The following is a 14,412-nucleotide window of genomic DNA, read 5'->3' as shown; positions in this document are numbered from 1 at the left end:
AGCAAAGCAGCACCAAATGTTGAGGTGAGGGCAGGGGGATTTCAGGAGCTTCCCTGGTGCTGTAGGAGCACGACAGGCTCCAGTTTGGAGCTGACTTATCTTTTCTGATGGACACCCTTTTGGTGGGCTGAGCTGAGGCCCTTTTCATCATCTGGTGCCATTGGTGTTGGGCTGTCCATCTGCAAGGCAGAGGGGAAGGAAGGAAGGAGCAGCCTCCTGCCCTGCTGCCCTGTGCTGCCCTCCCCTGCACAGCCCTGCTCACCGGGTTGCTGTCCCCAGGGCTGTGTGGAAAGGGCCACTGCAATCAGCAGGTCCGGTGCCAGCACCTGCAGTGGGGTCAGGGCTCAGCAAAGCAGCAGCAAGTGTTGGGGCAGGGCCAGGGGTCCTTGGGGAGCTGCCCGGGTCCTTGGGGAGCGAGGTGACTCCAGTTTGGGAGCGACTTCTGTGTGCTGTGGGTGAGCACAGGAGCGTCTCGCCGTCCTGCTGTGTCCCTGTCCCCGCGTGTGGCTGTGAGGCAGAGGAGGAGCAGCCCCATCCATCGCCATGGGCTGCTCCTGCCCGCCACAGCCCTGGCTCACTCGGCTACTCGGCGGCGATGTGTGGCTGGCACTGCCCTTCTGCTCAGCATTCCGGGCTGCTGTGACACCCAGCTGGCTCTGGAACGCAGCCCCCCCCACTCTTGTGCTCTTGTGACATGGCTGTGCCAGCTGCAGGCTGCTTCCTGGAGCTGGTGGCTGCCCCTGGCAACGTGGCCGTGCCATAGCAGGGCTGGTGCTGCCTGCCATGGGGCTGCTGCCTTCCGCCGTCCGTGTAATAAATGATCAGTTGTTCATCCCTAAATGTCTGATGGTGCTTTGCCCATGTCAGCATGCACTTCCCAGCCCTTGCCTTTCTCCCATCTTTACCTGGAGCCCAACAGGAGGTGATGAGAGGCAGGAGGAGCAGTGCCCTACTGCACTGCTTTGGCCATGCATGCTCTCATGTTCCCATGTGGAGCATCTTCCTGTCTCCTGCCAGGCCACTGCAGCCCCTCCCCATCCTGCTGCACCCACTGCTCTAGGGCTGCCTGTGTTACAACTTGCTGTCCCTTTCCAGATGCACAAAGTTTACATGCAGAAAGGCTGTGTGGGAGTCGGCCTGGGAGAAGGTTATCACACTGGTTATTAAACCAGTGCCCAGGGAAAGGTGTGATTGGTGTTAGTGGTCCAGCAGATCGTATACAGGCAGGTCTGTGCACTAAGTCAGTGTGAGGTGCTGAGGTTGGGGTGCTGGTGTGTGGTGGTGGTAATTGTGGTAATCCCAAACCAACAACCTGCTCCCATTCTTAGAATCACAGGATCGCAGAATGGCCTGGGTTGCAAAGGAGCACAGTGCTCACCCAGCTCCAACCCCCTGCTGTGTGCCCAGGCTGCCCAGAGCCACATCCAGCCTGGCCTTGAATGCCTGCAGGGATGGGGCATCCACAGCCTCCTTGGGCAACCTGTTCCACTGCCTCACCACCCTCTGCATGAAAAACTTTCTCCTCACATCCAACCTAAACCTCCCCTGGCTCACTTTAAAACCATTCCCCCTGTCCTATCACCACCCACCCCTGTAACCAGCCATTCCCCCTCCTATTTATATGCTTCCTTCAAGTATTGGAAGGCCACAGTGAGGTTTCATGGGTCTCCTTCAGCTTACAATACACTTTATAAAACTTGTAGGTGAATGTCTGAGAATAAAAATGGGAAGGGGAGAAAGATGATCACAAATGAGAAGAGAATATAATTACGATGCACAAATAAAAGGAGATGAACATGATAAGGAAAACCCCCAGAAGGTTCCTGAAAGAGATGTTACAAGAAGCAGACAAGCTTAATGAATCAAGAAGTCTGTTTGAAAGGTTATTTTAATTTTGAGATGCTCTGATCAGCTTCCAACAAAGATGAGGTGAGCGTAGAGCAGCTGCCTTTGTCCTTGAGAGCATCCGTGTGTGTGTAGGTCTGCGATTGGGTCTGTAGCTGGGATGTGCTGGGGAGCTGCCACTGTCCGTGCAGTGTGGATCCTCAGGCTGACTGTAGGAATGCAGAGCAGTGCAGAACAGGGCAGGTGCTTTCCTCATGCTTCGGTGGGTGCCTTGGGCAGGTGCAGACCCGGGTTGTTGGGCAGAGGCTGTGGTGCTTTGGTACTGTGTGTGTCCAGAATGTCTTTCTGCAAGGCAGAGGGGAAGGAAGGAAGGAGCAGCCTCCTGCCCTGCTGCCCTGTGCTGCCCTCTCCTGCACAGCCCTGCTCACCGGGTTGCTGCTCTGCCAGCCATTTCCATGGCTGTGTGGGGCTGCCTGTGTCCCCAGGGCTGTCGTGGGGGCACGGAGACCAGATGGAGAGCTGAGGACAGGCGTGTGTCCTGCTCTGGTTCCATCATGGTGCGGATGCCCATCTGCAAGGCAGAGGGAAGGGAAGGAAGGAAGAAGGGAGCAGCCTCCTGCCCTGTTGCCCTGTGCTGCCCTCCCCTGCACAGCCCTGCTCACCGGGTTGCTGCTCTGAAAATGGTTTCCTTGGCCGTTTGGGTCACCAGTGCCACGTTGACCCAAGCACTGCAGTCAGCAGGTCCGGTGCCAGCACCTGCAGTGGGGCCAGGACTCAGCAAAGCAGCACCAAATGTTGAGGTGAGGGCAGGGGGATTTCAGGAAGCTTCCCTGGTGCTGTAGGAGCACGACAGGCTCCAGTTTGGAGCTGACTTATCTTTTCTGATGGACACCCTTTTGGTGGGCTGAGCTGAGGCCCTTTTCATCATCTGGAGCCATTGGTGTTGGGCTGTCCATCTGCAAGGCAGAGGGGAAGGAAGGAAGGAGCAGCCTCCTGCCCTGCTGCCCTGTGCTGCCCTCCCCTGCACAGCCCTGCTCACCGGGTTGCTGTCCCCAGGGCTGTGTGGAAAGGGCCACTGCAATCAGTAGGTCCGGTGCCAGCACCTGCAGTGGGGTCAGGGCTCAGCAAAGCAGCAGCAAATGTTGGGGCAGGGCCAGGGGTCCTTGGGGAGCTGCCCGGGTCCTTGGGGAGCGAGGCGGGCTCCAGTTTGGGAGCGACTTCTGTGTGCTGTGGGTGAGCACAGGAGCGTCTCGCCGTCCTGCTGTGTCCCCGTCCCCGCGTGTGGCTGTGAGGCAGAGGAGGAGCAGCCCCATCCATCGCCATGGGCTGCTCCTGCCCGCCACAGCCCTGGCTCACTCGGCTACTCGGCGGCGATGTGTGGCTGGCACTGCCCTTCTGCTCAGCATTCCGGGCTGCTGTGACACCCAGCTGGCTCTGGAACGCAGCCCCCCCCACTCTTGTGCTCTTGTGACATGGCTGTGCCAGCTGCAGGCTGCTTCCTGGAGCTGGTGGCTGCCCCTGGCAACGTGGCCGTGCCATAGCAGGGCTGGTGCTGCCTGCCATGGGGCTGCTGCCTTCCGCCGTCCGTGTAATAAACGATCAGTTGTTCATCCCTAAATGTCTGATGGTGCTTTGCCCATGTCAGCATGCAGTTCACAGCCAGGTCTGTGAGAAGAGGAAGGCCATCTTTGGCATCCAGCTTTCCAATTTAATTGGGGGGCTTTAATTTAAGTAGCCTGGGAAGGGATCCTCAGTCCATCCCGCTTTGAGGCTGCTGATGGTCATGGATGCTGTGGGCCTGAGCTGGATCCCAGGGCAGTGAGATAGCACCAAAGGTGCAGGATAAGAGAACTGCAGTAGGTAAATGTGCCTCAATGGGAGCCCAGCTCAAATGCCTGCTCATAACGCACAGAGCTTGGGGATGGAGCAACAAATGTGGCAGGTGTGTGTGTGCCTCCAGGGCTCTGATGTCACTGGCATCACTGTGATTTGATGGGATGGCTGTCAGGAGTGGAATGCAGGAATGGAGCAGGCTCCTGGCGGCCCCTATAGCGGCCTTCCAGGACCTGAAGGGGACCTACAGAAAAGCTGGGGTGGGACTTTTTGTATGCGCAGGTAGAGGCAGGATGAGGAGAAATGACTTCCAAGTGGCGGAGGGTAGATTTAGAGTAGAGATTGGGAAGAAATTCTGTCCTGTGAGGGTGGTGAGACGCTGGCACAGGTTGCCCAGCCGGGCTGTGGATGCCCCCTGCCTGGAAGCACTGAAGGCCAGGCTGGATGGGGCTGTGAGCAACCTGGGCTGTGGGAGGTGTGCCAGCCTCCAGCAGGGGGTTGGGAGTGGGTGAGCTTCAAGGTCCCTTCCAACCCAAACCATCCTTTGATACCATGATATGCAGGTGCATAAGTAGAAAGAGATGATGACAATAAGGAAACCCCCCTGAGAGCTCACAGTGTGTGGATGTCACGGGATGGAAGAAGCACCGTGGCTATAACGAATGACAAAGTTTATTTTGAAGGCTTTTAAATTAGTCTTTAATTCTGAGTTATCTTCTCAGTGGAAGTCTGGGGGTCGAGGTAGGAAGGCTGTCGGTCTTCATTGCTCTTAACTTTCATCCTTGGTCCAGTAATTCCAGTGCCAGCACCTGCAGTGGGGCCGGGGCTCAGCAAAGCGGTACCAAATGTTGGGGTGTGGGCAGGGGGATCTTAGGGAGCTGCCAGAGTCCTTTAGGACTGAGAAAGGCCATCATTTGTGGCTGGCTTGTCTGTCCTGTAAGCGAGGAGACCATTCAGAGAGCTGAGGAGAGGCGTGTGTCCTGCTCTGGTTCCATGCTGGTCTGGATGCCCTGCTGCAAGGCGGAGGGGGAGGAAGAAAGGAGCAGCCTCCTGCCCTGCTTCCTTGTTGAACTCCATGCCATTGGCCCCAGCCCAGCAATCAGCCTGTGCAGGACCCTCTGTAGGCCCTTTCTAATCCCAGGCAGATGCACAGTTCCCCACCGTGGTGCCACCTGCAAACACAGCGAGGGTGCACTCAGTGCCCTCGTGCAGGTCCTCAACAAAGACCTGAACAGGACAGGGCCCAGCACCGAGCCCTGGGGAACAGCACTGGTGAGCGTCTGCCAGCTGGATGTGACTCCATTCACCTCCACTGTGTGGGCCCAGCCCTCAGCCAGTTCTTCACGCAGCCAAGAGCGCCCGTGTCCCAGCCATGGGCTGCTGCTTTGCTGGGAGAATTCTGCGGGAGGCGGTGCCAAAGGCTTTGCTGAAGTCGAGGCAGACTACGTCAGCAGCCTTTCCTCATCCTCCAGGTGGGTCAGTGGCTCACGGGAGGAGCTGAGGTTGCTGGAGGAGGACCTGCCTGTCACAAACCCATGCTGGCTGGGCCTGATCCCCCGCTTGTCCTGCCCGTGCCCTGTGAGCTTTTCCAGATGATCTGCTCCACAAGCTCTGTAGCTGGCACAGAGCTGACGGGCCTGTAGTTCCCGGATCCTCCTTCTGACTCTTCTTGGAGATGGGGTCACGCTGGCAAGCCCCCAGTCCTCTGGGAGCCCTGCAGCTGAGCAGGACTGCCGAGAGGTGATGGAAAGCGTCTGGGCTCCCACCTCCAGCAGCTCCCTCAGCAGCCTCGGGGGGATCCCACTGCACTCCTCTCCGCACACACTGCACAGGGCACTGTGTTACCCCTTCCCACGAGGAATCGCTGCGTGTTTTCCTTGTTTCTCTGAGTGTCACTGCTAGTTTCAGTGCCTTTGGAGAGCTGTGCAAAGGAAGTGCTTGTGGCAGTGCCAGAGCAGCCACCTGCTCCCATCCCGCAGCTGGCAAAATTCCTTTCTTGCTGAGGCTTTTGGGTGATTTGTGGGTTTGGAGGGGAGAAATCAGAAAGGCGGCCACAAAGGAGAGGAGAAGTTGTTCAGAACGACTTGTGTTTGTGGAAAGCTGTGGCATGAAAGCACGGGGAATGAAACCCAGAGCTGTTGAAGCAGGGGACTTTGGGTGGGCTGGGGCCCCGGGTGCATTAAGGTGCAACCGTGGCTGAGAGCTGAAGGTGCGGTGTGAGCTGGGGAAGCCCTGCAGTAAGAGGAGGGCTGCGCTTCAGTGCCTGTTTGGAGATGTCCTGCTCCGTGAAGTCCATCAGGAGCGCCTTGAAAGTGAAACTTGGTGCCGTGAGCAGCTGTGTTAGCAGTGAGGTGTGATGGGGATGTCTTGTGACAGCGGTGGAGGCAGGGAAGGGCATTGCTGTGCTGTGCTGAGCGTTCCAGCATAGAGGTGCATGGAGATGCATTGATATGTAGAGACGACGACTGCAAGGAACCCCTCCCGCCCCCCAGATTTTGCAGTATGGCTTCCACGAGAAGGAAGAAGCAGCACAGGTGTAAGGAATGAGAAAGTTTATTCTGAAGGTTGTGCAAATAGTCTTTAATTGTGTGCTGGTTTCTCGGTGGTTGTCTGGGGGTCGAGGCAGGAAGGCTGGCAGTCTTGGTGGCTCCTCAACTTCCATCCCGGTCTCAGCAGCGCTCGCTTACGGTGCTTCCTTCTGTTCTGGACGTGGTGCCTGTGGTATTTCTGCATTGGGCCCATCCATCCCTTTTAGGCTCTTGTTCCGTCCTGGTCTTCAGAGTTCTGTTTCACACCATCCTTGTGGTTCCTGGAGGCGCTGATGTGTGCAGCACTGAAGGTGCTGGCAGGCTGTTGGGCTGTCCATCTGCAAGGCAGAGGGGAGGAAGGAAGGAAGGAGCAGCCTCCTGCCCTGCTGCCCTGTGCTACTCTCCCCTGCACAGCCCTGCTCACCGGGTTGCTGCACTGCCAGCCATTTCCAGTGCTGTCTGGGGCTCCCTGTGTCCCCAGGTCTATGTGGAAAGAGCCACTGCAATTAGCAGGTCTGGTGCCAGCACCTGCACAGGGCACAGGGCTGAGCAAAGCAGCACCAAACATGGAGGTAGGGCAAGGGGTCCTTGGGCAGCTTCCATGGTCCTTTAGGAGCACCACAGGCTACAGTCTGGGGCTGACTTACCTTCTTTGTAAGACGTGAACAGCAGTTTGGAGGGCTGAGCTCCATCACTTTTGGGCATCTGGAGCCATTGGTGTTGGGCTGTCCATCTGCAAGGCAGAGGGGAAGGAAGGAAGGAGCAGCCTCCTGCCCTGCTGCCCTGTGCTGAACTCCCCGGCACAGCCCTGCTCACCGGGTTGCTGCTCTGCCAGCCATTTCCATGGCTGTGTGGGGCTGCCTGTGTCCCCAGGGCTGTCCTGGGAGCACGGAGACCAGATGGAGAGCTGAGGACAGGCGTGTGTCCTGCTCTGGTTCCATCTTGGTGCGGATGCCCATCTGCAAGGCAGAGGGGAAGGAAGGAAGAAGGGAGCAGCCTCCTGCCCTGCTGCCCTGTGCTGCCCTCCCCTGCACAGCCCTGCTCACCGGGTTGCTGCTCTGAAAATGGTTTCCTTGGCCGTTTGGGTCACCAATGCCACGTTGACCCAAGCACTGCAGTCAGCAGGTCCAGTGCCAGCACCTGCAGTGGGGCCAGGACTCAGCAAAGCAGCACCAAATGTTGAGGTGAGGGCAGGGGGATTTCAGGAGCTTCCCTGGTGCTGTAGGAGCACGACAGGCTCCAGTTTGGAGCTGACTTATCTTTTCTGATGGACACCCTTTTGGTGGGCTGAGCTGAGGCCCTTTTCATCATCTGGAGCCATTGGTGTTGGGCTGTCCATCTGCAAGGCAGAGGGGAAGTGCAAGAGGAGCAGCCTCCTGCCCTGCTGCCCTGTGCTGCCCTCCCCTGCACAGCCCTGCTCACCGGGTTGCTGTCCCCAGGGCTGTGTGGAAAGGGCCACTGCAATCAGTAGGTCCGGTGCCAGCACCTGCAGTGGGGTCAGGGCTCAGCAAAGCAGCAGCAAATGTTGGGGCAGGGCCAGGGGTCCTTGGGGAGCTGCCCGGGTCCTTGGGGAGCGAGGCGGGCTCCAGTTTGGGAGCGACTTCTGTGTGCTGTGGGTGAGCACAGGAGCGTCTCGCCGTCCTGCTGTGTCCCCGTCCCCGCGTGTGGCTGTGAGGCAGAGGAGGAGCAGCCCCATCCATCGCCATGGGCTGCTCCTGCCCGCCACAGCCCTGGCTCACTCGGCTACTCGGCGGCGATGTGTGGCTGGCACTGCCCTTCTGCTCAGCATTCCGGGCTGCTGTGACACCCAGCTGGCTCTGGAACGCAGCCCCCCCCACTCTTGTGCTCTTGTGACATGGCTGTGCCAGCTGCAGGCTGCTTCCTGGAGCTGGTGGCTGCCCCCGGCAACGTGGCCGTGCCATAGCAGGGCTGGTGCTGCCTGCCATGGGGCTGCTGCCTTCCGCCGTCCGTGTAATAAATGATCAGTTGTTCATCCCTAAATGTCTGATGGTGCTTTGCCCATGTCTGCATGGCGTTCCCAGCCATTGCCTTTCTCCCATCTTTACCTGGAGCCCAACAGGAGGTGATGAGAGGCAGGAGGAGCAGTGCCCTACTGCACTGCTTTGGCCATGCATGCTCTCATGTTCCAGTGTGGATCATCTTCCTATCTGCTGCCAGGCCATTGCAGCCCCTCCCCAACCTGCTACACCCACTGCTGTAGGGCTGCCTGCGTTACAGCTTGCCTGTCCCTTTCCAGATGCAGAAAGATTTATTCTCAGATATTCCATATCTTCCACCTGCTACTGCCTGTGCAACGCTTCACTTCAAATGTGGTTTCTGAGAACTGTTCCTTCTTCTTGCCTTTTGCCTTCCTCCTCGTTTTCCTCAGAGTTCATCTCTGAAATGTATTTCCACACATGTTGGTACTCTTCCCCTTTCTACAAGGATTTTTCTTACCTCCAAAATCCACCAGCCCACATGTTTGCTCTGGGGTAGGATGGCTTTTGAACAGCCAGATAACAAGCATGTTGAGTCAGAAGGGCATTCAGGAGGTGTTTGAGGAAGTGTGGTTTTGGAACAGAGGGTGGCCAAGTGGTCTCATTGTTTTTCAGCTTCTCCTCAGCCAAGACCATTAGGTTCTCACCTTACTATTGGTATTCAGGGCTCATTCAGGGCATATTCCACATGCACAGTGCTGCCATGAACACTCTTCTGTGTGCCAGGGCATATGGCACGACAGGAGTGGAGCCTGGATGGCAGCAAGCAAGATGTTTTTCCTTGTAGGAACATCTTGTAGAGGAATGCTGAAGTGCCAGCCCAGGTCTTGCCTTGAGTGCAGCCCCTGAGCGAAGATGAAGCACCCGCAAGCAAGGGGAGCATCCCCAAAGTGGGGCATCACAGTGTGGGACAGGACATGATACTGCCTGCCCTGGGATCTGATGGTGTTTGTTAGTGCAGAGTGCTGGTGGGTTGGTGGTTTTGGTGGTGTGGACAGTTGGGTCTCGGTTGCACGGGGCAAAAAGATTCCACTGTTCATTTTGGGTGGGCACCTACAATGTTCTTTCAACCTGACTTCAGCTCTGAAGGAAAGATAACTGCTACAGAGAGCTGGGGACTCCTCGAGGGAGGATTTAGGAGCAAAGCAGAGCAAGGTGAACTGTTGGTGTAAGTGTCCCTCCAGTCAGCTGCCACAGAGGAATGATATATGATAGGAAACCTACCTATGGAGTACAATGCCTACAGGTTTAAGTAGAGGCTGCATCTTGATGTCTCAAGCTGCTCTTAAGTTACACGGGTAGGGCACTCAGCTCTGCTACAGTGCAGCATTCCTGCTGGGTTGCAGATCTTGCAATGAGATGCTATGGTGGGTTTGGAGCTGTGTTTGCTTAGTTGGTGTCTGTCGATTTGTTGAGACTTTATTTTTCATTCCTCCCTTCTTTCAGGGTAGAGAGTGGCTGCAGAACCAAAGTGATTGCTGTGGGAGTTGTAAATGGCCAGTTATTTTGGCAGGATACTCGCCTTGAAACCTGATTCTGGTGTTCAGTACGTGTTGTTAACATGGCTGGAAGAGAAAGAAGCAGTAAAATAATTAGTTAATGCCCCTACACCTCATTCTCCTGTGCCTTCAGATTACGTATCCTGATGAGCTGCAGGAAAAGAAATGCAGTTCTTTCAGTAAACAATTGTGCAATATGTGAAGAACTGAATCTAATACTGAATTCAGCAGAGAATAGGATGATGATGATGATTTTTTTAATAATAAAACCCCAACTGCTGATGTTGCAGGATCTCAACTGCTGTGGGACCTGACCCCAAAGTTCTGTTGTACGTCTGATTCTGGCAGAAAATCTTTGGAGGTAGCTGCTGAAACTCACCTCACATTGCCAAAAGGCTCATCTCCTTCCTCTGCTCAAAGTATAACCACTGCAGCCACCTTTAGCTTCATTCCACCAGCAGTGCAAGTTATGTAAAGCTCCTGGCTAAGAACTGAAGTTAGAGGCACGAATGACAACATTTTATAAGGAAGTAATCCTTGTTTTTCAGTATTGCTACGTCTATATATTAATACAGCAACTTTGTAGGAAAACGTGAGGCTCAGAGAAGCTCTGCTAGGCTGCTGAGCACTGCTCCCTGTGAGAATCCCTGACTGTGCTTGGCAGAGGCAGCTTGAAATGGGATAAGCAAATAATGCCTGACCTCTGGGTCCTCTTCATTTCCCATCTATCAAGTTGCAAGCCTCAAAGCTGTTTACAAATAGAGAGCACTTTGCAAATTTACATCTCAAAATGGTGGGTGAACATACCTGAGGGCACTCACAGCCATGGCACTGGGTGCCAACTGGTTGAGGGCAGGGTTATTCAGAGGAAATGGACCAGCTGGGAGATTAAATGCTACAGGCACACAGGGGCAGGAGGAAGCCCTGCAGCAAGGCAAGCTGGACTCTGCTGCTGGTAAGGTGATGAGCTGGGCAGGAGCCAGGGGTGTGCCCTGACCATAAGGGTGCTGGTGGCATGCTGGGCTGGGGGAATGGGAGCAGAGCTGAGAGATGGAGAGATGGGGGTATTCCTTTTTGCTCCACTAATTCTGTCTATCCCCTCCTGCTGCTCAGTGCAGCCCAGGCACTGAGAGCTGTCCCTAACCCCTCTGTGGCAGGGGTACAACATAGAATCATACAATCCTCAGAGTTGAAAGGAACTTCTGAAGGCCAGTGTAGTCCAACTCCTCTGCAATGAACAGGGACAGCACAGCTAGGTCAGGTTGCCCAGGGCCTGGTCCAGCCTCACCTTGAAAGTGTTCAGGGATGGAGCATCCACCACATCTCTGGGCAGCCTGTTCCAGTGCCTCACCACCTTCACTGTAAGAGACTTTTTCCTTATGTCCAAGGATATATTGGATACTGAAAGGGTCTAACATTCAGGTGTAAGGCTGAGAAAATAAGGCAGGAAGGAGAAAGGGGAAAAATAAAGAAGAGCCAAACTCAAAAACCCAGCTCTAACCCTGTTACAAGCATCTCTTTCCTTCCTTACCCCTTCTCTGGCCCCAGCCACGTTCAGGTGGTGTCAGCCTTCCCTTCCCTGCTGCCATCACCTTATCTGTCACCTCCTTGTGTGCTGGTCCTTTCCCCACCCGCACCAGGAGCAGCAGTGGCTGCTGCCTCTTGATTGCTGCCTTCTGCCCCATGCACGTGTGCCTGGGGAGCTGTTTTGCTAACAGCAGATGGCTGCAGCCCTGTGTGCTCAGCGGGTGCAGGCTTAGGAGTGCAGCACTCTGGCCTTTTTGCCTTTGGGAGCTCGGTCCCTATGGTTTTTAAGCACCCTGCTCTGTGCCACGTGCTTTGCCACCAGCGAGGTGTCCTCTGAATGGCAGCAGTGGGGCTCAGAGGCTCTGGGGGATCCGTCACTCCCATCGGTGGGGACACTCAGTGCTGCTTCTGCAAGATGTCACACCCTGAGCTGAGCTTAGGCCCCTGCACACAGTGCTATCACAGCAGTCACACCCTGCTAAAGCCACTAAAGCCACTAGAGTGGGTCCTCGGTGGCTGCCCCGTGTGCTGCAAGACAGCCTGCTGTCTTATCATTCTTCTGCTGATCATTCTTATCATTCTTCCTCCTGACACAATGGTGCCTGGGCAGCTCCCAGCGATCGCCTGTAGGAGAGCTGGAGGCTCATTTTGGGAATTCAGCACCTATCAGAACAAGGTCCCTCTCTTGGGACCTGCTGTGGCTGCTGGGCTCTGAACAGCTTCCTTCTGCCCTCCCCAAACACGTGGCTGGAGGGGCTCTGAGCTGAATGAAGGTTCGTCTGTTCCAGTATGCAACAGCAGAGCTTACTGCTGCTTGAAAAGCAAGGACCTTTGGGCACCCGTGTGTTTTGCTGTTGTGTTTTTTTTTAAGGATATTCAGAAAAGAACAGCCAAATACAGCACTTGGTAATCTGAAAGGAATCTGTGTTGCAATGAGCAGTGCTGTGGATGGACTCATCCAGGCAATGCTGATGACGGTGGACTTCACTCCTTCCAAGTTGGTGTTTTTGAGCTAATGGAGCTTGGTGCTAACACAGAATCACAGAATGGCCAGGGTTGGAAGGGACCTCGAGGATCATGAAGCTCCAACCCACCCACCACCACAGGCAGGGCCACCAACCTCCACATTTCACAGCAGCCCAGGCTGCCCAGGGCCTCATCCAACCTGGCCTTGAACACCTGCAGGGATGGACGGGGATCCACAGCCTCTCTATTCCTCACTATTCTCACTCTCCACTCTTTAAAGTGGAGCTATATACTGCATTATGACAGTGTGAGATGAGGGTTTCAAGCATTCTAGCCTCAAATTCTTCCCATCAGTCATTTGCTTTCTGTCTGGGTGCCCCTTAGCAACACCCCATGGGTTTGCATTCCTCCAGGCCTTGCCCAGCCATGCTGTGAGTAATGGTTTCCTTGGCTTGCTGAGCTGCTCCCTGTGCAGAGCTGCTGCCTTACTCACAGCTCTGCAGCTGCCTGACCTCTGTGTTAAATGCCAGCAGGGTTTCACTCTTGCCTTTTGGATTCCATCTGCCTTTTTTAACCCTTCTTTCCTGCTGGAAGCAGCACAGTTCTAGAGATGCTCTAAGGGAGACTTCAGTGATCAGCAGTGGGTGTTCCCTCTGCTACCAACATGATGTGCTGCATGCAATTGGCATGGGAGATTGGCATTTCCTACCTTGTGGACCCTAAGGTAAACGTTTGAATTATGCCTTTCAGTGCAATATCTGATCACTCTCAGCTGAACTGTGAACAGTAGTAAATGTGCACTCTCTACGTGCAGCTGACAGAGCTGCTGTTCCTTCCTAAGTGTAATTAATGTCTATAGCCAAGTGTCAGATGCGCATTACTTCTTCCTGCTGTGCTTGGCTGACCTTTTCCTTCTCACGTGCCCATTCCTTTTGGCAGTGGGATTCAGATGCAGGCTCAGGATGCACGAGCATTCATTTTTAGCACTCAGCCCTGCTGTGTGATGTTTGTGCCCCTCTGGTTGGGACCAGAAACCCTTTCAGCAACTCGGGAACTCCCTTTATAGCAAATAGAGACCTCCCTCCCCTTTCCCGTTTCCTGCTGGCACAGGGCTTCATCTATTGCTGTCTATCAAGCTCACTCATTTACACTGTATTTTGTTTTTAATTTTTTACCTTGAATAGGTGGATGGGATGTCACTGGACTTCACTGCAAAGCACAAAGCAATTGCTGTCTTTATGTTCCCTAAGTCAAACAAACAAAATGTTGTTTCACTCACAGATTCAGGTACCTCTTTCGGAAGTAGAATTTACTTTTCCTTCAGCAAGGAGCTAGCTCTTACAGATAAATCACACAATCATAGGATGGCTTGGGTTGGAAGGGATCTCAAGGATGATGAAGCTCCAACCCCCCACCACAGGCAGGGCCACCAACCTCCACATTTCACAGCAGCCCAGGCTGCCCAGGGCCCCATCCAACCTGGCCTTCAACACCTCCAGGGATGGACGGGGATCCACAGCCTCTCTGGGCAGCTGTTCCAGCACCTCACCACTCTGAGCCTAAAGAACTTCCCCCTGACATCCAACCTCCATCTGCCCTCCTTCACCTTCCAACCATTTCCCCTTGTCCTGCTGTTATCTACCCTTTCCAAGAGCTGACTCCCCTCCTGTTTATAGGCTCCCTTTAGGTACTGAAGGCTGCACTAAGGCCAGGGCCCCAGACCTGGACACAGCACTGCAGATGGAGCCTCATGAGGGCAGAGAGGGACAATCACCTCCCTGTCCCTGCTGGCCACCCCTCTGCTGATGGAGCCCAGGATCCCATTCGCTTTCTGAGCTGCAGGAGCACACTGCTGGCTCATGTTCAGTTTTTCATCCACCAGGACCCCCAGATCCTTCTCTGCAGGGCTAATAAAACCTCTCTCTATACTCTGATTTCAGATCATATAATACCAAAGTCTTCTTTGGAGAACTCTGTTTGCTTAGTGGCTGTATCATGTACTGCTTATAAATGCATTCTTTCTGAGCTTTGGAGTAATTGTGGAAGTGTGTTTTTAATTCTCTGTGTTTGACTGACAGTGTTCTCGAGACCCTCCCAAATACAGTCCATAATTCACATCTGTGGAATGGTGAAGGTAGCTGTTAGAAGAATGCAGAGGGCATTTCCCTTCTGATGGAGTAGCATTTTATGCATTTATGTTTATATAAATAAGGATGG

The 14,412-nt window shown here is 54.6% G+C and overlaps 1 protein-coding gene across 1 annotated transcript in view; it reads left to right on the top strand.

The window, feature by feature from the left end:
• The window catches only part of PGM2L1 (phosphoglucomutase 2 like 1), a 57,018-nt gene that overhangs the window by 17,849 nt on the left and 24,757 nt on the right, over positions 1 to 14,412 (top strand). The gene's annotated exons all lie outside the window — the stretch shown is intronic.

Source organism: Meleagris gallopavo, chromosome 1, assembly GCF_905368555.1.
Source record: "Meleagris gallopavo chromosome 1, MGAL_WU_HG_1.1, whole genome shotgun sequence".
Taxonomy (NCBI): Eukaryota; Metazoa; Chordata; class Aves; order Galliformes; family Phasianidae; genus Meleagris; species Meleagris gallopavo.
This window is presented reverse-complemented; position numbering and strand designations above follow the sequence as displayed.